The following is a 27660-nucleotide window of genomic DNA, read 5'->3' as shown; positions in this document are numbered from 1 at the left end:
ATGGATCGTCCAATTAAAATTAGTACATCACCAAGGACGCCCTTGTCAATGTCTAAGCAACAAATGATAGAAGAATTTTGGAAGAAGAAACAAGAAGAAATTGAGGCGATTGAGGACTTTGGAGAGCGCACAATCCCCGTGACCTGTCTCAAAAAGGTCATTTGTGCTGAGAAGGGTAAAATGATGATGACATCTGACACCCCAACCTTCATGACAAAGGCATGTGAGATATCTGTGCAGGAACTTTCAGTCCGTGCTTGGATGTGTGCGTGTTCCCACAATCGTAGCATCATATTGGACTCTGATATTGAAAGCTCTAGTTTTTTTTGGTGAATTGATGAAACTCTAAGTGCTAACCTAGTTTATCAAAGTAATTATGAGATAGGTAGCACTACTCTAAGTGGTGAAGCAAATGAAGATCATGACATGATGATGGTGTTGCCATGGTGATGATCAAGTGCTTGGACTTGGAAAAGAAGTAAAAAACAAAAGGCTCAAGACAAAGGTATAAGTGGTAGGAGCCTTTTCGTTTCAGTGATCAAGACACTTAGCGAGTGTGATCACATTTAGGTTCGATAGCCGTACTATTAAGAGGGGTGAAACTCATATCGAAATGTGGTTATCAAAGTGCCACAAGATGCTCTAACTCATTGCATTTGCATTTAGGATCAATGTGGAGTGCTAACACCCTTGAAAATGTTTGTGAAAAAATGCTAACACATGTGCACAAGGTGATACACTTGGTGGTTGGCACATTTAAGCAAGGGTGAAGAAGATAGAGTTGAAAAGGAGTTAGTCGCGCTAGTCACAGAGTGACCGGACGCATCCGGTATGGCGACCGGACACGTCCGGTATTAATGACCGGACTCTGGCTCAGTGGAGTGACCGAACGCTGAGGAGTTACTATTTAGTGTCTGGTCAATGTGAGTTAGCTCGGTTTAGGTTTGTAGAGAAGCGACTGGATGCGTCCGGTCACCACACCGGACACGTCCGGTGTGAACCAGCAACTCTCGGGTTTCAGCACTATAATTGATCGGACTCTGGGAGCGTTCGGTCTAGTGTGATCGGACGCGTCCGGTCGGCCTAGAGTAGCTCTAGGAGCTCTTTGGACTCGACCAGACGCTAAGTCTCCTGTGTCCAGTCTGGTGTGACCGAAAGCGTCTGATCGGCCCACACCGGCTCTGGGTGCTCTCTGGACTCAACCGGACGCTGCCCGTCCTGCGTCCAATCGTCCACGCCGGACGTGTCCGGTTGCAGTTGAGTGTGGTACTCATGGCAACAATGGCTACTTTGTCTGAATGGGACATGTGGCGGTCAGGCATCGACTGGACGCAAGCGTCCGGTGCCTGACTAGTCACGTCCGGTCATCCCGTAGTCAGCCCAATAATTGAGCCAATGGCTATATTCATGGGGCTCTCTATTTAAGTCTCATGCCTGGTTCAAGCTCACTCTCTTAGTCATTTGCATTGACATAGCAACTTTGTGAGCTTAGCCAAAGCCCTCCCACTCATCTCCATCATTGATTCGTCATCTTTATGAGATTGTGAGAGAATCCAAGTGCATTGCTTGAGTGTTTGCATCTAGAGGCACTTGGTGTTCGTGTTTCGCTGTGGGATTCGCTTGTTACTCTTGGTGGTTGCCTCCACCTAGTAGCTTGGAGCAGAGAGGATCATCGAGCGGAGGTTGGTGATTATCTCCAGCTCTGATCATGGTGATTATGAGGGGTTCTTGACCTTTCCCGGCGGAGAGCGAAAATGTACTCTAGTAAATTGCTCGTGGCTTGTGTGATCCTCATCTTGTGTTGGTTGTGTGGCACATTATTAAGGGTTTGGCGTGTGATGCCAATTAGCGCGTGAACCTCCAAGTGAGTGAATCGCCACAACGAAGACTAGCTTGCCGGCAAGCAAGTGAACCTCGGTAAAAAATCATTGTGTCATCATTTGATTCCGAGGTGATTGGTCTACATTGATATTCATTCTTGTGATTGATTGGTTCATTCCTCGACTCGGCGGTATAACCATCTTGCTCACTCTCTTTTTACATTACCGCAAACTAGTTGTCAAGCTCTTTAGTGTAGCTAGTCATGAGAGCTTGTTAGTTTGATTAGTGTGGCTCTTTAGTTAGCTTTTGAGAGCACACTAACTTAGTATAGTGACATAGCCATTGTATGGATAGAGACTACATAAACTAGAATTGTGGTAGGTGGCTTGCATTTTTAGTAGGCTAGCGCAACACTCGCTTCGCCTCATATTTGTCTAACCGGTTTGCTAAGTGTTGTTGTAGAAATTTTTTAATAGACTATTCACCCCCTAGCCATTAGGACCTTTCAAGTGGTATCGGAGCCGAGGTCACCGTGATTTGAGGCTTAACAACCTTCGGTGTAAAAATGGCTCAAATCAACAACACCAAGAAGCCACCCCAATTTGATGGCTCAAACTATCCCTATTGGAAGGCTAAGATGACAACTTATATCAAGTCAATCAATAGGAAGGTTTGGAAGGTGGTGGAGACCAAGATTGAGATTGATGATGAAGAGGCTCCCACCACCGCCGAAGAAATGCTACTCCAAAATAATGACATTGCTCTTAGTGCCATCCATGATGCTTTGGATGAGAGAACATTTGAGCAAATCAAGAACATTGAGAGAGCTCATGAGGCATGGAAGAAATTGGAGGAATCATTTGAGGGCACTCAAGCTGTGAAGGGTGCAAAGGCATACATTCTCAAGGAGAAGTTTGCAAGCTTCAAGATAAAGGAGGATGAGAGTGTGCCGGAGATGTTTCATAGGCTTCAAGTGCTTGTCAATGATCTCAAAACACTTGGAGAAGAGGTTGAGGACAAGGACTTCTCCCACAAGTTCTTGAGATGCTTACCTTCAAGATTTGGCACATTGGTCACTATTCTAGTAAGGAGTGGTTTGGACACCATGACACCAAACCAAGTGTTGAGAGATATAATGATCGATGACACATATAGAGATGATAATGAGAAGGAAGAAAAGAAAGGAGAAGAAAGATGAGAAGAAGGATGACAAGAAGAAGAGTGTGGCATTCAAGGACACATCATCCAAGGGCAAGGCAAAGCAAGACACATCAAGTGAAGATGATAGTTCATGGGATGATGATGATGATGAGAAGATGGCTCTCTTTGTCAAGAGATTTGGCAAGTTAATGGTGAAGAAAGGCTACCATGCTAGAAGAAAGAAATCTTCATCCAAGAATAAGGAAGAGTCAAGAAGGTGCTTCAATTGTGGAAGCAAGGATTATCTTGTTGCTCAATGCCCATACAATAGTGACAAAGATGATAACAAGAAGAAGGACAAAGTAGGAAAAGAAAGAGAAGAAGGACAAGATGACCTTCAAGAAGAAGAAGTGTGGTTCATATGTGGTCACTTGGGATAGTGATGCTTCCTCAAGTGATGATGATGATAGTGACAATGACAAGACCACCAAGAAGAAGGCACTTGCAAGCATTGCTATCAATGAGAAGCCTTCTCTCTTCGACACTCCATCATACTTCATGGCTAAGGCCAGTAAGGTACAAACTTATGATGATGGAAGTGATGAGGAATATGATAATGAAAATGATAGTGATAGTGATGATGATGAACCCACTAAAGATGAATTATTTGACATGCTAGAAGATGCTAAAGAACACTTTGACATTAAGAGAAGGAAATACAAGAGCTTGAATAAGGAAGTAAAAGCCCTTAAGCAAGCTCTTGATGAGCTCAAAGTAACTCTTGAGAGGCTAGAGGAAGCCCATTGTAACACCCTTGGTGTTACGCCTTAATAAAAACACTAAACCATGTCATGAACATCATGTTTATGTATTATTGCATGTGGTAAAATGAGAAAATAAATTTTATTGCACTAATTCTCAAATTGAGCTCTAATTTATTCCTTGTCCAAATACTCTCTAGCACAGCTCGACTCACTATTGTCATCCTGATCCAACTCTATCTCTCGCTATTTCGTCTCCTTCTTGATCCTCGGAGCACACCTCAGCACAGCTCGACTCACTATTGTCATACTAATCCAGCTCCGTCTCTCGTTATTCACCTTCTTCATAACCCCGGTAGCACGCACAAGGCACATGCTCTGCTTAGCCCACGCAGCACGCGCACAATGACAAATTATTATCATTCACTAATTATTAGCATACCACTTGGCAAGTTTTATATCTCCATCAATCTCGCAACGCGCCACTGTCATCTCTCGTTGTTCTAATTACTCCGCCATTACTTCGCTTGCTAATCACCTTGCAAAATTATCAGTGCATGACGCGCTGCCGCTGCCATAGTGTGTCGCACACGCTACACATTAATATCACTCACAAGCTCGGCCCGCTAAGCACTCCGTTTGCACGCTGCTCAGTTGCTTTGCAAGTGAAGGACAGACACCCCTCTTCCACATGATGGTACTGTAGCAGCACAGGAAGTACTGTTCACCCGCAAAGATCACTGTTCACTCACGGAAATCACTATTTGCCATGGAATCACTGCCCATCTGAAGCACCGCGTCTTGCATCGGCATCACTTTTTTTACCCTTAAGCAAGCTAGTTCTGCCATAGCCTGCAGTACAAGTACCGGCAGATGAAACGAGCCTGTCGTGCCGTGTGCGGTGGTATGTTTAGGCTGGCAGAGTGAGGACTAGAACACTGTAGATGCTTCAACAGCTGAGCGAGAGCGAGAGCATGCAGCTGCTTTTGACCTGTGGTCTCCTCCTCCATTGATTCCTTTACCTGCAGGAATGAGCCAGCACCCCACCGCCAAGCACGTTCAGCCCAAAGCCCACTTCAATTCTAATGTGCTCGTTAAGTCCAAAGACCACTCAAAGTCCATCTTTTGAATTAATTCACTCATGACCAAAGACCCACTCCAAGTCCATCACGTGAAATCCAATTCACATGACCAGAAAGCCAAATGCCAGCTCTACCTCCAGTGTCGCGTCTCCTGCCTTTAAAAGGGGCACGCCGAGCCACTGAGCTGTTCCGCTCCACTGATCATTCACTTCTCTCTAATCAAGTAACCAGCATCTCACATCCAATTCACCGCTTTGTGTTCTACCATTTCCAAGAACACGCAAAGGTGCGAATAGATCAGTTGGTTAATCAAGCTTATTGGCCTCCTCTAATAATATCATTTTCTTCATCTCTAGAGCTCATTTGAATTTATTTATTTATTGTGAAATAAATTTTGTTAGATTCCTAAATTCATGATCTATCTATTAGTGTAGTTAGTTCGTATAGTTCAGTGATACCTTTAGGGTTATTTTATTATTTTGAAATGCTTATTATTATTATGGTTATTTAGAAAATGAATTTTTGTGATGCATGGTAGCTAGTGCACCTTGTTTTATTATATAGTAAATTGATATTAACAATAAGGATGCCTTTAGTTGCTAAGATAATACATGAAATGTTTCATACCTGTTTAGTGGGAATAATAGGTAACTTTGCGTATTAGTCATTAGAGTTAGCTTAGTAGCTTGGTAGATGTATTCTTATTTTAAGAGTTGTTGTTGCTGTATTACTAAGCATTGCATCATCATCACTGCATGCATATAGAGAACGCGCCACTGGAGATCATGACCTTCGGCGAGCAGGAGTATGACGAAGTCGTCGAAGAGTACGAGGAGGAGATCCTTGTGTAGGAGGACATTCCAGAGCCGCCCGTCACTGACTTTGCTGACACCGTGCCCGCTGAAGGCAAGCCCCGGTACATAACCCTTATTTTGAATAATAACTGAATATATATCTACGATGTGCATTTACGTTACAGGCATTTTATGGAAACTACATGCATAAATATATCTACCTAAGAGTCATACTAGTACAGGTCGAGTAGCTGCTATGCTCAGGATATCGGTAGCGTGAGTAACCTGCCGTTACTCGCAAATAGGTGATAAATATGATCACTCATGATAAAATGGTGGAAAGGAAAATGGTGACCGGGCAGGGATATGGTTGGGTTTTGGTGGGTGTAAAGGGTTGTGTCCTGCGGCCAATAGGGCATAGCTCGGTTACACTTTTTCCCTGTCCGTGTCGATTAAGGACCAGTCATTGCATAAGGCATCGTGGGCAAGTCACAGATTTATTGTCCTGAGCACATACTTGGGTATGGGCGCAGGGAAGACTTGTTGCTCTCTTGTCGCGGATCCGGCTCTTTCCGGACCGACTGATGGGAAGAGGAGGTGGTGGAGGTCCTTGCACCACACTGAGTCCGGGACTCAGGATGTGGGGGCTTGGAGTCCAAGTTTGGACGAGGACCTAGACACCCAGGACAGGAGAGTGATGGGTTAGTCCTGCTTGTGCCTAGGGTACAAGCAAGGCGTGTGTCTTTGGGGCACCCAGCTAGGCACATTGATTCACGAATCGCCGAGCGATCCGGTACGGCTTGTCTCATATTTAGCACCATAGTAAGAACTGAAAGTGAAAGGAGAAGAAATGGAACTGATTGCTCAACTCTTGCTTGAAAGTAGAATAGGTGCTTATATAGACTGGCTAGATGATAACTTAATACGGCTGATAATAATAATACATAACTAAGGACTCACTATTAGTATTGCTTTCTGCCAAAAGAAACCAGCAAGACATATAGCTTTATCATATTCCTTGGAGTCGGGAAATTATTCCTACTAGTCGGATAAGTCTTGCGAGTACATTGTGTACTCAGGGTTTATTTACCCCTGTTGCAGGTGATGCATGAGAAGTACCTTGTGTGGAGGATTCTTCTAGTGGGCTCAGACGGATCCTCGTCCCTATCGCTAGATGTTTATTTTTAAATTCCGCTATTTATCATTCTGCACTCTGATATTTGGTATTGTAATAATGTACTTTTAAGAAACTCTGATGTATGAAATGGATAAGTATTGGAACTCGTTCTCATTATTGGATCCTTGAGAAAAATGTGGATCTTTTGGGTTCTCCCTCGGGGTGTGCCCGACGGATACCGCCCGCTGTAGCTTGCTTTCGGGGTGCTTAGTGTCTGGTGGAAGACGAGCGCCTCCGTAAGTGTGCTATTTTGGGCGGTTCTGCCACAGTTGGTACCAGAGCCAATAATGGTTACGAGTTCCATTATTCTTTTTCAAAACTTAAAAATTTGACCAACAAAAGTTTTGCGAAAAGTAGGATGCGATTATATTAGGTAAATAAATATAAGCCCTAGCAATATGGTATATCTAGGATAGCGGCACTGGTTTTATCTAATCAGTTTTCTGCAGGTACACTGACTTACGTTGCGTAAGAAATCACTTAGTATATGGAAAGTGAGTGTGCGATGTGCCAAAAAGTTTTCCGAATGCCGCTATATTTCAGCTTGAGTGAACGTTTAGGTCGAAGCATGCATCATGATAATAGCATCTTACTTCAACTGAAATCCCCCTTCATGTATAATTGAATTAGTAAATTTATAGGACTAACTAACGGAATGCTTTAATAAATGTGCTGTCATTTCTCTAATCCCTTGATTCTGATCGGGAGGGTGCTCTAATGGATGGTTCATATCTCTTACAGATAAATCTAAGGTCAGGACGTGGGAGCACTAGTGTGGGGGCAGCTCACGGTCTTGGCAAGGGCCAAGGCGAGAGTGGCCGGGCCCATGAGCCCAACGGGGAGAGCCATGGGGCTCCACTTCTAGCTCCTCCTCCACCACCGCCTCCGCCGATGACTCCCACAGAGATAATGGAAGAGCTATTGGCTGCTCGTCGGGAGTCAGCTGCTGCTCGCCAGGAGACAGCTCGTGCTATGAACATTATGGCACAGGCTATCGCAGGCCTCGCCCACGGAGGCCACGGGGGCAACGGTGGGAATGGGGGTGGTGCCCTCCGCCCTGAGGGACAGTCCTCTTACCAGGACTTCCTCAAGACTCACCCACCCATGTTCACACCGTCTAACGAGCCCCTAGAGGCGGAGCACTGGCTTTGTACTCTGGAGCAGAAATTTCGGCTGCTCGGAGTGACCGACGAGCAGAAGGTGTACTTTGCGGTGCAGCAACTTTTGGGGTCCGCAGGTGCCTGGTGGGAAACTTTTCAGGCCATGGAGCAGCCAGATCATCCGGCAACATGGCGGGAGTTCTCCACCGCTTTCTGAGAGTTCTTTATCCCTGCTGGTGTCATCAACCAGAAGGTGACCGAGTTCCTAGAGCTGCACTAGGGGAACAGGACAGTGATGGAATATGTAAACAAGTTCAATCACTTGGCTCAGTATGCTGGCATCCATGTGGACTCTGATGACAAGAAGAAGGACCGCTTCTTTCGCGGTCTTGGTCCCATCCTTTAAGAGAAGCTGTACACGACGAACTATCAGACCTTTGGAGCACTGATGAACGCCGCCATTGCCATGGAGGGTTTTCAGCGAGAGTCTCAGGCTAATTGGAAGAGGAAGCGGGTGGCCGCAGGGTCTTCTAGCCACCCTCACACTTAGAAGGTTCAGGTTGTCTGACGGGGGCCCTATCAGTCATCAGGCGGGCCTTCGTTCCGGTAGCCCCAGCAGACTTCGCAGACTTTCTCCACACAGTACCATGCACCTCCTCAGCAGGTGCTGCCCAGCAACATCAGGGACAATAGATTCCACCTCGTCAGGGGTTTGGGAACAAGCCTGGTGCTTGCTTCAAGTGTGGCAAAGATGGCCACTATGCCAGGGAGTGTCCCCAGCATCAGCCAGCTCAGTCCGCTCAACCATCATCAAACTCTAGGCTTATCAAGAGGACCATCATCAAGAAGAAAGTGCCTAGCAGGTCTGGTCAGGTGCACTTCACGGATGCTCAGCAGGTTGTGCAGCAGAAGACAGTTATGGCTAGTATGTTTACTATCGACTCCCATCCAGCTTTGGTGTTGTTCGATTCTGATGCATCACATTCCTTTATGAGCATGGAGTTTGTAGAGCGGCACAACTTACCACTTATGGCTATACCGTATGCCTATAAGATCCGTACTATGGGTTCACAATTGTTCATCAATACCCGCACGTATACAGTAAGTTTGGTATTAGCCACCCACACTTACCACCTATAGTTCATGGTAATGCCTAGGCAAGGCATTGATGCTATTCTTGGAATAAACTGGTTGCGGGTGTATGGGGTAGTATTGGATATGAAGAGGAGAAGTGTGGAGTTACGGCTTCCTTCTTCTGAGGATAGGATGTCTCTTATTATACCCTCAAAACCGGTCTTACCTGTTGCTGCCCATGCTGAAGCCTCTCCTGATCTTACCTCTATCCCTATGGTTTGTGAGTTTCCGGATGTTTTCCCTGAAGATCTTCCTGGGTTGCCACTGGACCGTGAGGTAGAATTCTCCATTGAGCTTGAGCCTAGTACTGCTCCTATCTCTAGACGCCCGTACCGCATGGCTCCAAGAGAACTAGCTGAAATGAAGAAGCAGCTGGAAGAATTAATGGACAAAGGTTTCATCCGTCCTAGTGCTTCACCATGGGGTTGCCCAGCTATTTTCGTGAAGAAGAAGGATGGTACTCTGCGGATGTGTGTGGATTACCGCCCTCTTAATGCGGTAATAGTTAAGAACAAGTATCCTTTGCCCCGCATAGATACTTTGTTCGACCAATTAGCTGGTGCCAAGGTGTTCTCGAAGATTGATCTCCGATCAGGCTATCATCAGATCAAGATCAGGCCACATGATATACCAAAGATCGCTTTCTCTACTAGGTATGGGCTGTATGAGTACCTAGTGATGTCTTTTGGTCTCACCAATGCTCCTGCCTTCTTCATGTACCTGATGAATTCAGTTTTCATGCCAGAGCTGGATAAGTTTATGGTGGTTTTCATTGATGACATTTTGATCTATTCCAAGAATGACGAAGAGCATGCCCGACATCTTCGGATAGTATTAACTCGACTAAGGGAGCACAAGCTGTATGCTAAATTCAGCAAGTGCGAGTTTTGGTTAGATAGAGTGCAATTTTTGGGGCATGTGCTGACACCTAAAGGCGTTTCTATAGATCCCAGCAAGGTGCAAGATGTATTGGATTGGAAGTCTCCCAAGTCTGTGCACCAGATTCGTTAGTTCCTTGGTCTAGCTGGATACTATCGGCGTTTCATTCCTGATTTCTCCAAGATAGCCCAGCCCATGACCAAGCTGCTCTAGAAAGAAGCTAAGTTTGATTGGAGCCTAGCTTGTGAGGAAGCTTTCCAATCTCTGAAGACTTTTCTGACCACTGCTCCTGTGTTGGCCTAACCAGATATTGATAGGCCCTTTTATGTATACTGTGATGCCTCGAAGATGGGGTTGGGGTGTGTGCTTATGCAAGATGGGCGTGTGATAACTTATGCTTTGCGCCAACTGAAGAAGCACGAGGTGAACTACCCCACCCATGACTTAGAGCTGGCCGCTGTGGTCCATGCTATAAAGATTTGGAGGCGCTATCTAATGGGCAACAAAGTGCATATCTTTACAGACCACAAGAGCCTCAAGTATATTTTCACTCAGTCTGAGCTGAACATGAGGCAAAGAAGATGGTTAGAGTTAATAAAGGATTATAATTTGGAAGTTTGTTATCACCCAGGAAAGGCCAATGTTGTAGCAGATGCTTTGAGCCATAAGTCACATCAGGTTGAGGAAATACCTTTGTCTCTCAACCACACAGAGGTGCTAGCTCATATTGCATTGACCTCAGAATTGCTGGAGCAGATTATTCGGGAGCAAAAGGAAGACCCCGAAGAGATTCCTCATATCAGGAAGTTGATGGCTGAAGGGCGTGGCCCTCACTTTAGTGTTGATGAACATGGAGTGGTGAGATATAAGGATAGACTGGTGGTTCCATCCAATGAAGAGCTGAAAAGAAAAATTTTGAATGAAGCTCACCATTCAAAGTTGTATATTCATCCTGGCAGTAACAAGATGTATCATGATATGCGCCACTTGTACTGGTGGTCAAACATGAAGCAGGACATCACCCGACACATCACGGAGTGCGACACTTGTGGCAGGGTTAAAGCAGATCATATGCGTACCCCAGGATATTTGTAGCCCTTGCCCATTCTGGTTTGGAAATGGGAGGATATTTCCATGGATTTCATTGTGGGTTTACCTCGCACAACCAATGGTTATAACTCTATCTAGGTCATTATGGACCGCCTCACCAAGTCGGCTCATTTTATTCCGGTGAAGACATCACATACTACCAGGAAGTATGCGGAGATATACTTTGATCGGATTGTGACCCTACATGGAGTTCCCCTGACTATCATCTCTGATAGGGGATCGGTTTTTATGTCTCGTTTCTGGGAGCGACTCCAGGAGTGCCTTGGGACAAGTCTCCTCCGCAGTTCAGCTTATCACCCCCAGACTGATGGTCAAACAGAAATGGTGAACCAGGTGCTCGAAGACATGTTGCAAGCTTGTACCATTTCTTTTCCTGAGAAGTGGGATGACTGCCTAAAGTTAGCTGAATTCTCTTACAATAATAGCTATCAGGAAAGCATCCGCATGGCACCATTTGAAGCTCTATACGGAAGAAAGTGTAGGACACCACTCAACTGGGTTGAAGTGGGGGACCACGGATATTTTGGGCCTGAATTCATAAAAGAGGCTCGAGAGAAAGTAAGCATTATTCGAAGTCACTTGAAGGCAGCTCAAAGCTAATAGAAAACTTATGCTGATAAGCGGAGAAGGCCTTTGGAGTTTGCAGCTGGAGATCATGTATATCTCAAGGTGTCTCCGATGAGAGGGGTGCATCAGTTTGGCATTCATGGCAAGCTAGCCCCTCGATATGTGGGTCCATATCAGGTGTTGGAGAGATGTGGTCCAGTGGCTTACCGTCTACAACTTCCAGATATTCTATCTGCAGTACACAATGTGTTCCATGTATCACAACTGAAGAAGTGTTTGTGAGTTCCTGATGAAGCGGTGGAAATGGAAGGACTTCCCCTCCAGCCAGATTTAACTTATGTGGAGCACCCTATCAAAATCTTGGATGAGAAGGAGAGAGTGACCAGGAACAGCGTGGTAAAATTCTACAAGGTGCAGTGGCAAAATCATTCTGAGGCTGAAGCCACGAGGGAACAAGAGAGTTACCTATTGAAGCATTACCCCCATCTCCTCAATGGTTCTGATAGTTAGTTGCTGCGTCGAAATGTATTTCCTACCTTTTTCTCACTAGGCACATGAAATCTCAGGTCGAGATTTTGTTTTAGGGGGATAGATTTGTAACACCCTTGGTGTTACGCCTTAATTAAAAAACTAAACCATATCATGAGCATCATGTTTATGTATTATTGCATGTGGTAAAATGAGAAATTAAATTTTATTGCACTAATTCTCAAATTGATCTCTAATTTATTCCTTGTCCAAATACTCTCCAGCATAGCTTGACTCACTATTGTCATCCTGATCCAACTCCATCTCTCGCTATTTCGTCTCCTTCTTGATCCCCGGAGCACGCCTCAGCACAGCTCGACTCACTATTGTAATCCTAATCCAGCTCCGCCTCTCATTATTCACCTTCTTCATAACCCCGGTAGCACGCACAAGGCACATGCTCTGCTTAGCCCACGCAGCACGCGCACAATGACAAATTATTATCATTCACTAATTATTAGCATACCACTTGGCAAGATTTATATCTCCATCAATCTCGCGACGCGCCACTGTCATCTCTCGTTGTTCTAATTACTCCGCCTTTACTTCGCTTGCTAATCACCTTGCAAAATTATCAGTGCATGACGCGCTGCCGCTGCCATAGTGTGTCGCACACGCTACGCATTAATATCACTCGCAAGCTCGGCCCGCTAAGCACTCCGCTTGCATGCTGCTCAGTTGCTTTGCAAGCGAAGGGCAGACACCCCTTTTCCACATGTTGGTACTGTAGCAGTGCAGAAGATACTGTTCACCCATAGAAATCACTGTTCACTTGCGGAAATCACTGTCCATCTGAAGCAACACGTCTTGCATCGGCATCACTCTTTTTACCCTTAAGCAAGCTAGTTCTACCATAGCCTGCAGTACAAGTACCGGCAGATGAAACGAGCCTGCCGTGCTGTGTGCGGTGGTATGTTTAGGCTGGTAGAGTGAGGACTAGAACACTGTAGATGCTTCAACAGCTGAGCGAGAGCGAGAGCATGCAGCTGCTTTTGACCTGTGGTCTCCTCCTCTATTGATTCCTTGACCTATAGGAATGAACCAGCACCCCACCGCCAAGCACGTTCAGCCCAAAGCCCACTCCAGTTCTGATGTGCTCGTTAAGTCCAAAGACCACTCAAAGTCCATATTTTGAATTAATTCACTCATGACCAAAGACCCACTCCAAGTCCATCACGTGAAATCCAATTCACATGACTAGATAGCCAAATGCTAGCTCCACCTCCACTCTCGCGTCTCCTGCCTTTAAAAGGGGCACGCCGAGCCGCTGAGCTGTTCCGCTCCACTGATCATTCACTTCTCTCTAATCAAGTAACCAGCATCTCACATCCAATTCACCGCTTTGTGTTCTACCATTTCTAAGAACACGCAAAGGTGCGAATAGATCAGTTGGTTAATCAAGCTTATTGGCCTCCTCTAATAATATCATTTTCTTCATCTCTAGAGCTCATTTGAATTTATTTATTTAATAAATTTTGTTAGATTCCTAAATTCATGATCTATCTCTAGAGCTGATAATAATAATACATAACTAAGGACTCACTATTAGTATTGCTTTCTGCCAAAAGAAACCAGCAAGCCATATAGCTTATCATATTCCTTGGAGTCGGGAAATTATTCCCACTAGTCGGATAAGTCTTGCGAGTACATTGTGTACTCAGGGTTTATTTACCCCTGTTGTAGGTGATGCATGAGAAGTACCTTGTGTGGAGGATTCTTCTGGTGGGCTCAGATGGATCCTCGTCCCTATCGCTAGATGTTTATTTTTAAATTCCGCTGTGTATCATTCCGCACTCTGATATTTGGTATTGTAATAATGTACTTTTAAGAAACTCTAATGTATGAAATGGATAAGTATTGTAACTCATTCTCATTATTGGATCCTTGGGAAAATGTGGATCTTTTGGGTTCTACCTCGGGGTGTGCCCGACGGATACCGCCTGCTGTAGCTTGCTTTCGGGGTGCTTAGTGTCTGGTGGAAGACGAGCGCCTCTGTAAGTGTGCTATATTGGGCGGTTCTGCCACACCCATGAGAAGCTTGGCAAAGCTCACAAGAAGCTTGAAAAGCTCACTCTTCGTTGCTTAATGAACAAAATAAGAAGAAGCATGTTAAGACTTGTAATGTAGGCTTAACTTGTGACCTAATTGATGAATCATTATCTATGCCTATCATTATTGCTCCCACTAACCCTTCTTGTAGCACTTCTACTTCCACCTCATCTAGTAGTGATGGTTTCACTTGTGATGCCTCACTAATGGTTGAGAATGAGACCCTCAAGAAGGAGGTCAATAAGCTCACTCACACCTTGGCTAAGGCCTATGGTGGTGAGGACCGCTTGCTTATATGCTTGGATAGCCAAAGAGCTTCTCTCTATAAAGAGGGATTGGGCTATATCCTCAAGAAAGGCAAGGCGACCTTTGCTCCACACAAGACTAGTTTTGTGAACAACAATGATCGGTTTTGCACTAGTTGCAAGCAAGTTGGTCATAAAGAGCATGAGTGCAAAAACAAGAGCAAGAATGTTGATGTATCCTCCATTAAGCTTGATTCTTTCTATATGCTTACCAAGGGTGCAAATGGTGTAAAGGTTAAGTTCATTGGTAAACCATGGATGGGCTCAAAGAAGAAAGCCATTTGGATGCTAAAGAGCTTGGTCACTAACCTTCAAAGACCCAAGCAAGTTTGGGTACCTAAAAAGAATTGATCTTCTTTTATAGGTCAATTACAAAGCTGAAGGAAGGCATTGGGTTCTTGATAGTGGGTGCACTCAACACATGACCGGTGATGCAAGAATGTTCAACTCAATCAACACCAATGGCAATGTTGGATATGATAGTATCACATTTGGTGACAATGGCAAAGGCAAGGTCAAGGGGCTTGGTAAGATTGCAATATCCAATGACATGAGCATTTTCAATGTGTTGCTAGTAGAGAGCTTAAATTTTAATTTGCTATCCGTGGCTCAATTGTGTGATCTTGGATTCAAATGCATATTTGGGGTAGATGATGTAGAGATCATAAGTGTAGATGGTTCTAATTTGATCTTCAAAGGCTTTAGATATGAGAATCTATACTTGGTTGATTTCAATGCTAGTGAAGCTAAATTATCTACATGTTTGTTCACTAAGTCTAGCATGGGTTGGTTATGGCATAGAAGGCTTGGTCATGTTGGAATGAAATAATTGAATAGATTGGTTAAGCATGACTTGGTTAGAGGCTTGAAAGATATTGTGTTTGAAAAGGATAAGCTTTGTAGCTCTTGTCAAGCCAGAAAACAAGGTGGAAACACCCATCCCAAAAAAAGCATGATGAGCACTAGTAAAGCATTTGAGTTATTGCATATGGATTTGTTTGGGCCAACTCAATACACTAGCATTGGTGGTAACAAATATGGCTTTATGATAGTGGATGATTATACTAGATACACATGGGTATTCTTTCTAGTGGACAAAAGTGATGTGTTTGCAATATTCAAATCATTTGTCAAGGGCATTCACAATGAGTTTGAAACAACCATGAAGAGAGTTAGAAGTGACAATGGTAGTGAGTTCAAGAACACTAGAATAGATGAGTTGTGTGATGAATTTGGAATTAGACATCAATTCTTGGCCAAGTACACTCCACAATCAAATGGCCTTGTTGAGAGGAAGAATAGAACACTCATTGATATGGCAAGGTCTATGCTTAGTGAGTCAATCCTTTTGGACCAAAGCTATCAACACGGCTTGCTATTATAGTAACCGTCTCTATTGTCACCCATTGAAAGAGAAGACACCATATGAGCTCTTGAATGGAAGAAAGCCCAACGTTGCATATTTTTAGGTCTTTGGTTGCAAATGCTATATCTTGAAGAAAGGCACTAGATTGGGCAAGTTTGACAAAAAAATGTGATGAAGGATTCCTACTTGGTTATTCCACTACTAGCAAAGCATATAGAGTTTGGAATTTGAATAGTGGTACTCTTGAGGAAGTTCATGATGTTAAATTTGATGAAACCAAGGGTTCACAAGAAGAGAATGGAAATTTGGAAGATGTTAGAGGCATTCAACTTTCAAATGCCATGAAGAACATGGATGTTGGTGAATTGAGGCCTAGACACGTGAATGGTGATAAAGATGATCAAGTACAAGTGCTCTCTAACTCAAATGTGCAAGATGATACAATTCAAGCTAGTATAAGTGGCTCTCATGATAATGAACAAGATCAAGTGTCTAGTGCATCATCTCAACCCAATGATCAAGCAAGTGCAAGCAATCAAGTTCAAATCCTCCAACCAACCAATATTGCAAGGGATCATCCATTGGACACTATAATTGGAGATATTTCTAGAGGTGTACAAACAAGATCAAGATTGGCTTCATTTTGTGAGCATTTCTCATTTGTGTTATCCATTGAACCAAAGAAGATATATGAAGCATTGAAGGATGTTGATTGGGTGAATGTTATGCATGAAGAATTGAATAATTTCACAAGAAATCAAGTATGGGAATTAGTAGAGAGACCAAAGGGACACATTGTGATTGAAACCAAATGAGTCTTTAGAAACAAGCAAGATCAAGATGGAATAGTAGTAAGGAACAAAGCAAGATTGGTAGCACAAGAATAGACACAAGTTGAAGGTCTTGACTTTAAAGAAACAAATGCCCCGGTTGCTAGATTGGAAGCAATTAGAATCTTGCTGGCCTATGCTTGTGCCCACAACATCAAGCTCTATCAAATGGATGCCAAGAGTGCATTTCTCAATGGTTACATAAATGAAGAAGTATATGTTGAGCAACCTCCCGGTTTTGAAGATGACAAGAAGCCCCACCATGTTTACAAGTTGAAGAAGGCATTGTATGGCTTCAAGGAAGAACCTAGAGCATGGTATGAGAGATTGAGGGACTTCTTACTCTCTAAAGGGTTCATGATGGGTAAGGTTGACACCACTCTTTTTATCAAGAAGATTGGAAAAGATTTATTTGTGTTGTAAATCTATGTTGATGACATCATATTTGGATCAACCAATCAAGATTTTTGTGAAGAGTTTGGAAAGATGATGGCTAATGAGTTTGAGATGTCCATGATTGGAGAGTTAAGTTACTTCCTTGGTCTTCAAATTAAGTAATTGAAGAATGGTACATTTATGAGTCAAAGCAAGTATATCAAGGACATGATCAATAAGTTTGGCATGAGTGATAGCAAAGCCATTAGTACACCAATGGGAACAAATGGCAACTTGGATAGTGATGCAAGTGGTAATATGGTGGATAAAAAATTGTATCGGTCTATGATTGGAAGCCTACTCTATGTGACCGCATCAAGACCGGATGTCATGTTTAGTGTATGCATGTGTGCAAGATTTTAAGCCTCGCCAAGAGAAAGTCATTTGAAGGCTACAAAGAGAATATTGAGGTACTTGAAGCATACACAAATTGTTGGTTTGTGGTATCCCAAAGGAGCAAAGTTTGAGCTAGTTGGTTACTCCGACTCGGATTATGCGGGATGCAAGGTTGAAAGGAAGAGCACCTCAGGCACATGTCAATTGTTGGGAAGATCATTTGTTTTATGGTCATCAAAGAAGCAAAATAATGTTGCATTATCAACCACCGAAGCTGAATACATATCCACCGGTAGTTGTTGTGCACAAATACTTTGGATGAAGGCCACTTTGAGTGACTTTGGAATAAAGTTCAAGAAAGTGCCATTGCTATGTGACAATGAGAGTGCAATCAAGTTGACCAATAATCCAGTTCAACATGCAAGAACAAAGCACATTGATGTCCACCACCATTTCATAAGAGATCATCAACAAAAAGGGGACATTTGTATAGAGAGTGTAGGCACCGAAGATCAACTTGCTGATATATTCACCAAGCCACTAGATGAGAAAAGGTTTTGCAAGCTAAGGAATGAGTTGAACATATTGGATTCCTCAAATATGTGTTGATGCACCCCCCCCCCCCACTCATTTGACATGCCTCTCCTTCGAGCAATCCAAGGTAAAAGTTGATTGCCATGGCATACATCCTTGCTAATGACATGTTTAGTGCATCTAGTCATCTCTTACCTTAAATAGGCTTATTCATGAAAATCAAATTATTTTGATGGTTGTATGGTACCACTATTGCTTCTATGCTTGATTTGATCTAGTGGTAGCATATGACATGTTTGTGGCCTTGTAAACCTAGTGTTTGATCTAGAAAATGAGCTCTAAGTGTTCAACTCAACATGGTACAAGATAACTCTTATTTGGAGGTGTGAAGAAGCTTGTCCTTGGATCAAACCAAGTTAAATATCTTTGGTAAATGATCTAGATTGGACCAAATTTGGGAAAATGATCCTCACCCCATTGATTGACATTGATAATCTCAACCTATCTCCATTTTTTAACCTTTATGGTCATTGATGACAAAGGGGGAGAAAAACAAAGATATAAGTGTTAAGGGGAGAAATAGTGTACTAAGATAGTGAAAAGACAACAAGGGGGAGAATTTGACATAGGGGGAGAGATATTGGCAAAGGAAAGGGATCAATTAAAATTTTGAGCACACAACTAGGGGGGCAAGCTCATGAACTTGTATGGTGCATTTGAATGTGCATTTCATATGTTTGCTTGCATGGCATTAAATTTCAATATCCATGCTTGTGTGGTGTATGCTAGTTGTAGGTTTAAATGATGAAATGAAAAAGTAGCATGCATAGGTTAAGTAACTAGACTCATGCTCACATTATGAAAACTATACCCTTACTTCTAATGTTGATCTCATGGGGTATTCTAGTTTTTGTATATGTCTAGTTACTAATGGTGCTAAGGATGGTATATTGGTGCACTCCTATTGGTATCACGCTTCAAAGGTCCATCTTTTATATGTTAGCATCATTTGGTAGACATTGTCTCCTATATTTCCTATCTAAGTATATGTGCAAGCTACAATCCAAACTCTTAGCACATATGTAGGGGGAGCAATTGCTACCATACGGGGTTCATGAAACTTGTCCATATCCTTTTACACATGGTAAATATGCTTAGGCAAGCAACATGGATTTAATTAAATTTCAATTCATATCTTTGTGTAAGGGTTATCATCAATTACCAAAAAGGGGGGATTGAAAGCTCTAGTTTGGTTTTGGTGAATTGATGAAACCCTAAGTGCTAACCTAGTTTATCAAAGTGATTATGAGATAGGTAGCACTACTCCAAGTGGTGAAACAAATGAAGATCATGACATGATGATGGTGTTGCCATGGTGATGATCAAATGCTTGGACTTGGAAAAGAAGTAAAAAAACAAAAGGCTCAAGACAAAGTTATAAGTGGTAGGAGCCTTTTCGTTTCGGTGATCAAGACACTTAGCAAGTGTGATCACATTTAGGTTCGATAGCCGTACTATTAAGAGGGGTGAAACTCGTATCGAAATGCGGTTATCAAAGTGCCACTAGATGCTCTAACTCATTGCATTTGCATTTAGGATCTAGTGGAGTGCTAACACCCTTGAAAATATTTGTGAAAAAATGCTAACACATGTGCACAAGGTGATACACTTGGTGGTTGGCACATTTGAGCAAGGGTGAAGAAGATAGAGTTGAAAAGGAGTTAGTCACGCTGGTCACAGAGTGACCAGACACGTCCGGTATGGCGACTGGACGCGTCCGGTATTAATGACCAAACTCTAGCACAGTGGAGTGATCGGACGCTAAGGAGTTACTGTTCAGCATTCGGTCAATGTGAGTTAGCTCAGTTTAGGTTTGCAGAGAAGCGACCGGACGTGTCCGGTCGCCACACCGGACATGTCTGGTGTGAACCAACAACTCTCGGGTTTCAGCGCTATAATTGATCAGACTCTGGGAGCGTCCGGTCCAATGTGATCGGACGCGTCCGATTGGCCCAGAGCAGCTCTAAGAACTCTCTAGACTCGACCGGACGCTACCCGTCCTGCGTCCGGTCGTCCACACCAGACACGTCCGGTTGCAGTTGAGTGTGGTACTCATGGCAGCAATGGCTACTTCGTTTGAATGGGACACGTGGCGGTCAGGCAGCGGCTGGACGCATCCGATGCACATGACCGGTGCGTCCGGTCATCCCGCAGTCAACCCAATAATTGAGCCAATGGCTCTATTCATGGGGGCTCTCTATTTAAGCCCCATGGCCGGTTCAAGCTTACTCTCTTAGCCATTTGCATTGACAAAGCAACTTTGTGAGCTTAGCCAAAGCCCTCCCACTCATCTCCATCATTGATTCAACATCTTTGTGAGATTGGAAGAGAATCCAAGTGCATTGCTTGAGTGTTTGCATCTAGAGGCAATTGGTGTTTGTGTTTCGCTATGGGATTCGCTTGTTACTCTTGGTGGTTGCCACCACCTAGATGGCTTGGAGCAGAGAGGATCATCGAGTGGAGGTTGGTGATTGTCTCCGGCTCTGATCATGGTGATTATGAGGGGTTCTTGACCTTTCCCCGGCGGAGAGCCAAAAGGTACTCTAGTAAATTGCTCGTGGCTTGTGTGATCCTCATCTTGTGTTGGTTGTGCGGCACATTATTAAGGGTTTGGCGTGTGATGCCAATTAGCGCGTGAACCTCCAAGTGAGTGAATCGCCACAACGAAGACTAGCTTGCCGGCAAGCAAGTGAACCTCAGTAAAAAAATTATTGTGTCATCATTTGATTCTGAGGTGGTTGGTCTACATTGGTATTCATTTTTGTGATTGATTGGTTCATTTCTCGACTCAGCGGTATAACCATCTTGCTCACTTTCTTTTTACATTACCGCAAACTAGTTGTCAAGCTCTTTAGTGTAGCTAGTTGTGAGAACTTGTTAGTTTGGTTAGTGTGGCTCTTTAGTTAGCTTTTGAGAGCACACTAGCTTAGTATAGTGACATAGCCATTGTGTGGATAGAGACTATATAAACTAGAATTGTGGTAGGTGGCTTGCATTTTTAGTAGGCTAGCGCAACACTCGCTTCGCCTCATATTTGTCAAACCGGTTTGCTAAGTGTTGTTGTAAAAATTTTTAATAGGCTATTCACCCCCCTCTAGCCATTAGTACCTTTCAGATATTGCTGAGGCAATTGCCTCCATTGAGTCCTATGATTTTCTAAATGGTGTTCTATGCACACATCTTGAAAAGTACAAGTCTGATCCTTGTCTACAATCTACTAAGAATCCTCATCACAATAGGTTTATAGATTAGTCATCAACATCCCTCCATCCTCCATCTGATCAGTACCAAATGACACAAATTATTTCTCAATCTACTAGATATAATCCCTTTCTTTGCATTCCTCCACATTTGCCACCAACTAATGCTAATCCAATGCATTTACCCTTGCCATTTCCACCATAAAGAGCATGCCCCATAATGGCGACCCCAATAACACCTACACCAATTGTGAGTGGATCATTCCCAGCTATGACATACATAACCAAGGATCTACGGTTCTTCAGGAAATGCATTAACAACAATGATGCTACTTTAGATGTTATGACTCCTCAACAGTTACTTCTTGAACCTATGACAGAACCGCCTAATCTAATACCTCCCAGGAGTACTTATCTTCCATTAGACACTAAGTACCCAAGAGAGGACACTAAACTACGTAGTTCCATCAAGCACACCCCAAGGGAGAACTCAGAAATCCACATTTTTCCATCAGGATTAAAAATGAGAGAATAAAGCTTACAACATTCTTAAGTCATTTCTTACATCACTTTATTACAGTACCAGAATATTACCTCAACTTATTATAACAACGGAATATAACAATGTTATCAGAGTTACAGAGGAAGCATGATTAATTTAATGACATGGTGGAGCATTAACATAGTGGACATTTTTATACAAGAGATGCTAGCAGATTTTACATCTTTTCTTATAAAAAGCTTTCCTGAGGGTTATAAATAAACACTATGATCGTAGCATGAAAGAAATTCTCTCTGGGCCCACCAGGAGGTTTCCACACACAAGAGTTAGCTCTAAGTATCCTCCGATCACCTGCAATAGCGGAATAAAACCCTAAGTACTCGATTGTACTCAGCAAGACTTACCCGATAGGAGGAAAATAAAAGATTCCAAGGATATGCAAGGCTATCTGGCTTGTGGATTATTGCAGCGGAAGCATTACTAAACATGCATCCTTATATTCAATTTTATTAGCAGTCATCATTAGTTCATTAACTAACCATTCTATATAAGCACCTATGCTACTTTCAAGCAGGTGGTAAGCAATCAGAGCCATTTTATCACCTTTCAAGTTCTAGTTCTTACTACGGTGCTAGACCATAGCCAAGTCATACCGTCTCACAGAAATGGCGATTCACGAATCAAAGTATCCCAGCTAGGTACCCCGAAACACACGCCTCGCTTGTACCCCAGGCACAAACAAGACCAACCCATTCCACTCCTATCACAGGGTCCAGGTCCCCGTCCAAACTTGGACTCCAAGCCCCCACACTTGAGCCCGGTCTCAGTATGGTGCTTAGACCTCCACCTTTCTCCGCCTCCAATCAGTCGGTCTAAAAAGAGCCGGAACCCACGATAAGAGCGCAATGAGCCTTCCCGCTCCCATAAGCAAGTATGTGCTTAGGATAATAAGTCTGTGACCTGACTACCATCCACAGCAACAAACGGTCCTCAATCGACACAGGCGGAACAAGTGCAATCTGAGCCTCACTCGAATACCTAACCAAGACCAGATCCAAAGTACCATTCTGCCCGGTCTCCAATTATCATCCATATATATTCCATGTGATAGTAATATAGGAACAATAATATATTTCCTATCTCTCGTGAGTGACAAGTAATCACTCGACTTCTATCGGATCCTATAGCATAGTAATCTACACGATCCTGACATACTAGTAGGACTCATAGAATAAGGATATATATATGCAAGTGGTTTTCATTCAACTCCTTAAAACTTAATGCACAAGCATAAGATAAAGTGCAGAATAATAGGGGTTATGCATCGGGGCTTGCCTGGGCAAGATATAACCAAGGATTAGCATTCCATTGGTGACACGATCATCAAGGCACCATCTTTTCCACTACTCTGATCATTTCCACGATCCATCGTTGTCCCTATTATGATATACATTGATGCAACGCAGAGACGTAAATAATCAATGGAAACTGAAACTCTTAGAAATACGATTACGCCTCACAAACTAACGAGATAGCTCTAATAACTAACGTGCTAGGCTATATATCCATGTTGTCAAATAAGATGTTGTTCCCAAACAAGTGTTTTAGTTCTAAACTCTCAAGGTGTTTCGGCATTTTATTGCTTAAACATATATTTTTGAACTAGGGCTCATTTAGTTACCTTAGCAAACTAATTATTATGGAGCTACAAAAATTACAGTGAACACCTAATAATGTTAGGAATTTATTGTAAAAGTTTTAGAGCCAACATTATCACCAATTTATCACAACAATTCCTACAAGTTTATATTTTGACAATATTAAGTATCTCAATTTAATTATATAACTTCTAAGAATATTATAAAACTATGTGAATAAAATATACTACCAGATAGATCATGATTTTAGGAACCTAATAAAATTGGTTTTGTAATTTTTGGTTAACTACACAATGTTATACTGAATTTATAAGTTTACCTTAGAAACTAAATTAGAAAATGCATAGAAAAGGAAAAGGGTCGGTGGCGACCATTCAGCCCAGCAGCCTAGAGCGGTGCAACTGTGAGCGCGTCGCAGTGGCCTAGCATGGCCCAAGGCCGGCGGTGCCCGCACGTGCTCGCGTTTTTACAAAAGAGGGCTCGGGTTTTTGAATAATCACGCAGAGCAACGGAACACTATTACTACAGACTCACGCTTTGCATTAAAGACCTTGGAATGTGTTGCCTTTACCATGGGGAGGTCCCTGGGAATCCCCACGCGTGCCGGCGCGGCGGCCGACGGCATAAGACGGTTACAGTGGGCAACCTAAGCATTCTACAATGGAAGTAAAGGGCCGACCATCATCTACAGCTAAACGTGCAAGGATGGGTGGCGGTTAGGGACTCGGAGGCGCACTGTCGCGGGCTGCAGTGGCGAGCGGCTATCCACGGTGGTGGCGCGACTGTTCCGGTGACCCTACGCCCTCATGAAAAGGTAGAGATGACTGAGGAGCATCAGTAGCACACCATGGTGCATGCCCCACTGACGGTTGAAGCAGGGGAGCACTGCAACGGTCTGGCGACGTGCGACCAAGCAGGGCGGCGACACTCCAAGGTTGACACCGATGCATCAGGTCCTCACTCGCGTCATTCCTAATCAAACGAAGGTGTGCAATAGGACGAGGGGATCAAGGTGAGCTCATAGGAACAACTAGTTGAACCCCTACCAAGGGGTAGGGCCTTACCCCCAAGTCATGCTCTATTTCAGAGGTGTGATGACCAGCGGCCGTGGAAACACCAATTTCGTCCGTGCCGAGGCGCAGCAAAGCCTCGATAGGGGTCGCCTGGCTAGTCGACCCCCTAGGCCACTTGTTGGTGCAAGGAATTGAACTGCGATGCTCCACTCTAAACGAATCGAGAGGCAGAGCGCGCAGTGCACCCGTTGTGGACATGTCATGGAGAAAAGCGTGCGGATGAGCTCGAGCGGTAGGGTGTGTTAAAACAGGGCTCCGGTCAACGGTGGCAGAGCGAGCTCGTGCACACAGGTGACAAGACCAGGCGGCTTGGAGCGACACGCATGAATTGGAGCGGCCAGACCCGAGTAGGTCTCACTGGCGTTAGCTAGCGGGGGCTAGTGAGGCAGGACGAGTAGAGAGGTGTCGTCGTCACCCTGTGACTAGGGTCGGTTGACCTAGACGCGGCGAGCGATGGCACAGGCTCGTTGTAGGTGAGACATAGGGCAGGGCGACTTCCATGCCGACACGGCGACAATGGCCATGACCTTGGCTCGACCCCGCGCGTGGCTCAGCAGACACTGTGGCGCACGCACGCGGTGACAGCGGCACACGTGATAACCGCACCGTGATGGCGCCTCATAGCGCGGCCGTGCAGCGGCTACACCAGCGTAGCGCAGTGGCAGCACACCGGCACAGCGCAGTGGTGTGGCGCAGCACTCGTGAGCACGTGAACCAAGGCACGGCTCGACCGGACCGACACGAGGTGGCCGCGACCTGCTCGGCCCAACGCACAGCACGGGCGACGATGAGACAACCGCCGGCAAGGTCACGCGCGATGCGCGCGTGCAACAGCGCGTGCACCCCCGCGCGATGCCGCACTCCCGAGCACGGTGACCGCGCACACCGGACCAGCCAGCCCGAGGTGTGGTCGAGGACGAATTTTAAAGCGAAGCAAAAGTTACTAACTATCACAGTTGAGGTTCAACTTACTCCCCTATCGTAGGGTCCACATTGCCAACAACCTAGCAACGCCATCGCCATGACCGGAGAGCACCCAGGGAAGGAGATAGATGGATGCCAATATGAGCTCGTCACGCTGAATGCCAGTTCACGGACAGAGCGCCAACACATGGTTTACCGTGCGTTCCAACGAAGTTAGGGAATTTTTACGAGAGCAACGTGACACCCAACACAACAACCACCTATGCCATGCTCAAGTACTCACTTTGATGCAATCAACAATACAAAAACATGGACCTAGTGTTTAAACATTTTTGTTAGAAATTAAATATCAAAATAGCATTGTCTTACTACTTTTGCATAAGTAGGAAAGTTAAGGATTTCAATTGAGGCTAAGTAACCATTAACTCTTTTGTCGCAATTTTTAATAGATCTAAACCTTGTTAACTTCAACCAATAAATACTTCATGTAATAGTCCATACCTTATACTAACCCGTAGGAGCAAAATATTTAAGCACCATTTAACTATTTTGCTCAATATAATTCGCCAAAAATGATATTTTAACAATAGTTCAAGTGTTTGCCGACTTAACGAAAAGAGCTTATCTTAACGTCAAATTTGATTTTTGAGCTCCCAAAACACTAGTTAACAACATTTATTTTTCCAAAAGTTAAAGTTGCATTTTCATCTGCTAAACTTGTACTTCAATTTTTATTTAAGTACTAAATATAAGTTATGTTTGATCCTTGTTCCTAGAAATTGTTTTTCGCCTCACGTGCGTTATAAATTTTTAACACCCGGAAACTTGATAGGCTAATCCTTCTCGGACCTAAATCTCGGTGCTAAGCAAACTCGTAACATCAGGGGTGCTACAGAACCACTACCCAATATTCCAAATAACTGCTATATGAGTACCATTGCTTCTACTGATACATATTGTGTTGGTAGTGCTAGCACTAGTAATTTTGTTGCTCAAGATGGTGACATGGCATTCCATTTCCCTCATGTTCCTCTAAAGCCTTTTCAATTATCATCCTCTTCAACAATGGATAGTATTGTTTGACCTATATATACTGATATCGCTGAATTGAATCATACCAAACTGGATGTTACACATATCGGAAATTCCACACATGGCATTAATCCTGAAGCTACTTTCAATGTCGATGATGGTGAACAAAAACATATGGGAGATGAAACCACTATTGTCAATCATATGAATGTTGCGCATGGAGAGCTAGATGCAGAAGTTGTTACTACTACTAATGTGGGGGCAGATGACAACAATATAAATTGGGATGAAATTGAAATGGCCAGCGATTCCATGATGATGGAGTTTTGGAAAGACGTAATGATGGAAGAAGACCCGACACCTTTGCCAGCCAGTGTCTCAACCAATGATCTTATTGTGCTTCCCAGTGATATGTTGGAACTTGGATGTTGTCATGATTCATATCTTCTTGATGACATCATGTCTGATACAAGTACCGATGGAAGGCATAACTAGGATCGATTAAAGGCAGGAGAAGGAAGCAGGAGCATATATATATGTAGTGACAAATGTTTTCTATTTTTATATGTTTGTGTCATATATGGCTTCCCTAATAAATACAAATACACTTGCACTTTATCTAATTTGAGCAATCAATTTTGAGCAAGAGAGAGAAGAGGACACACTAGAGATAAGGTTTGCTTCGTTGAGAGACTCTAACTCAACATGCACATAGACAAACTAGTTGTCGTTGAACCTTGTGAAAAATAGGCCAGTATGGCCGAGACAGCGAATTTTGTTGGTATAAATCTGCCATGGGCTCCTGAAATTTTGGCCCAAACCTATCCGGGGTGTTGGGTTGGTTTCTTTTTCTTCCTGTGGTATGCTGGGTTTTTTCTGAGTTAGGTCAGCTTTCGGTCATCTACTCCAATGGCTGGGGTGGGTTAAAACCATAGCTTGAGTTCACTCGGAGCATTTGTCCGACGCGTTTGGGTTCCGCCTCTGCCGCGTAGCGCCTAGCGCGTATCGGCCGCGGCTGCGGTTACGCACGCGGAACGGCGGCAGGGTACCATCAGGTTGACGTGGTCGCGTGGATCCTTCCCAGTTCTCTTCTCTAATGCGAAAGCGGAGACAAAAGCGACCAGTGTAGTGGTGGAAGCGGTTGGGTGGTTGCTGCGACGCGGTTGTTTGTTTGTCATCATGTGCCAAGCAAGGTCAAGGTCAATTGATAATTCTGTCATGGACCCAAATTTGTGTAAGCAGAGTTTCAGCTAAAACAGTGCT

General features: G+C 43.9%; 1 pseudogene; it reads left to right on the top strand.

Annotated features, from left to right (window-relative positions):
* LOC136505808 (uncharacterized) lies at positions 1 to 26892 on the top strand (annotated as a pseudogene).
* Positions 26893 to 27660: the final 768 nt, after the last annotated feature.

The sequence above is a fragment of the Miscanthus floridulus genome, chromosome 14, assembly GCF_019320115.1.
Source record: "Miscanthus floridulus cultivar M001 chromosome 14, ASM1932011v1, whole genome shotgun sequence".
NCBI classification, from domain to species: Eukaryota; Viridiplantae; Streptophyta; class Magnoliopsida; order Poales; family Poaceae; genus Miscanthus; species Miscanthus floridulus.
Note: the sequence above shows the minus strand (reverse complement) of the source record. Positions and strands in the feature narration are given on the sequence as shown.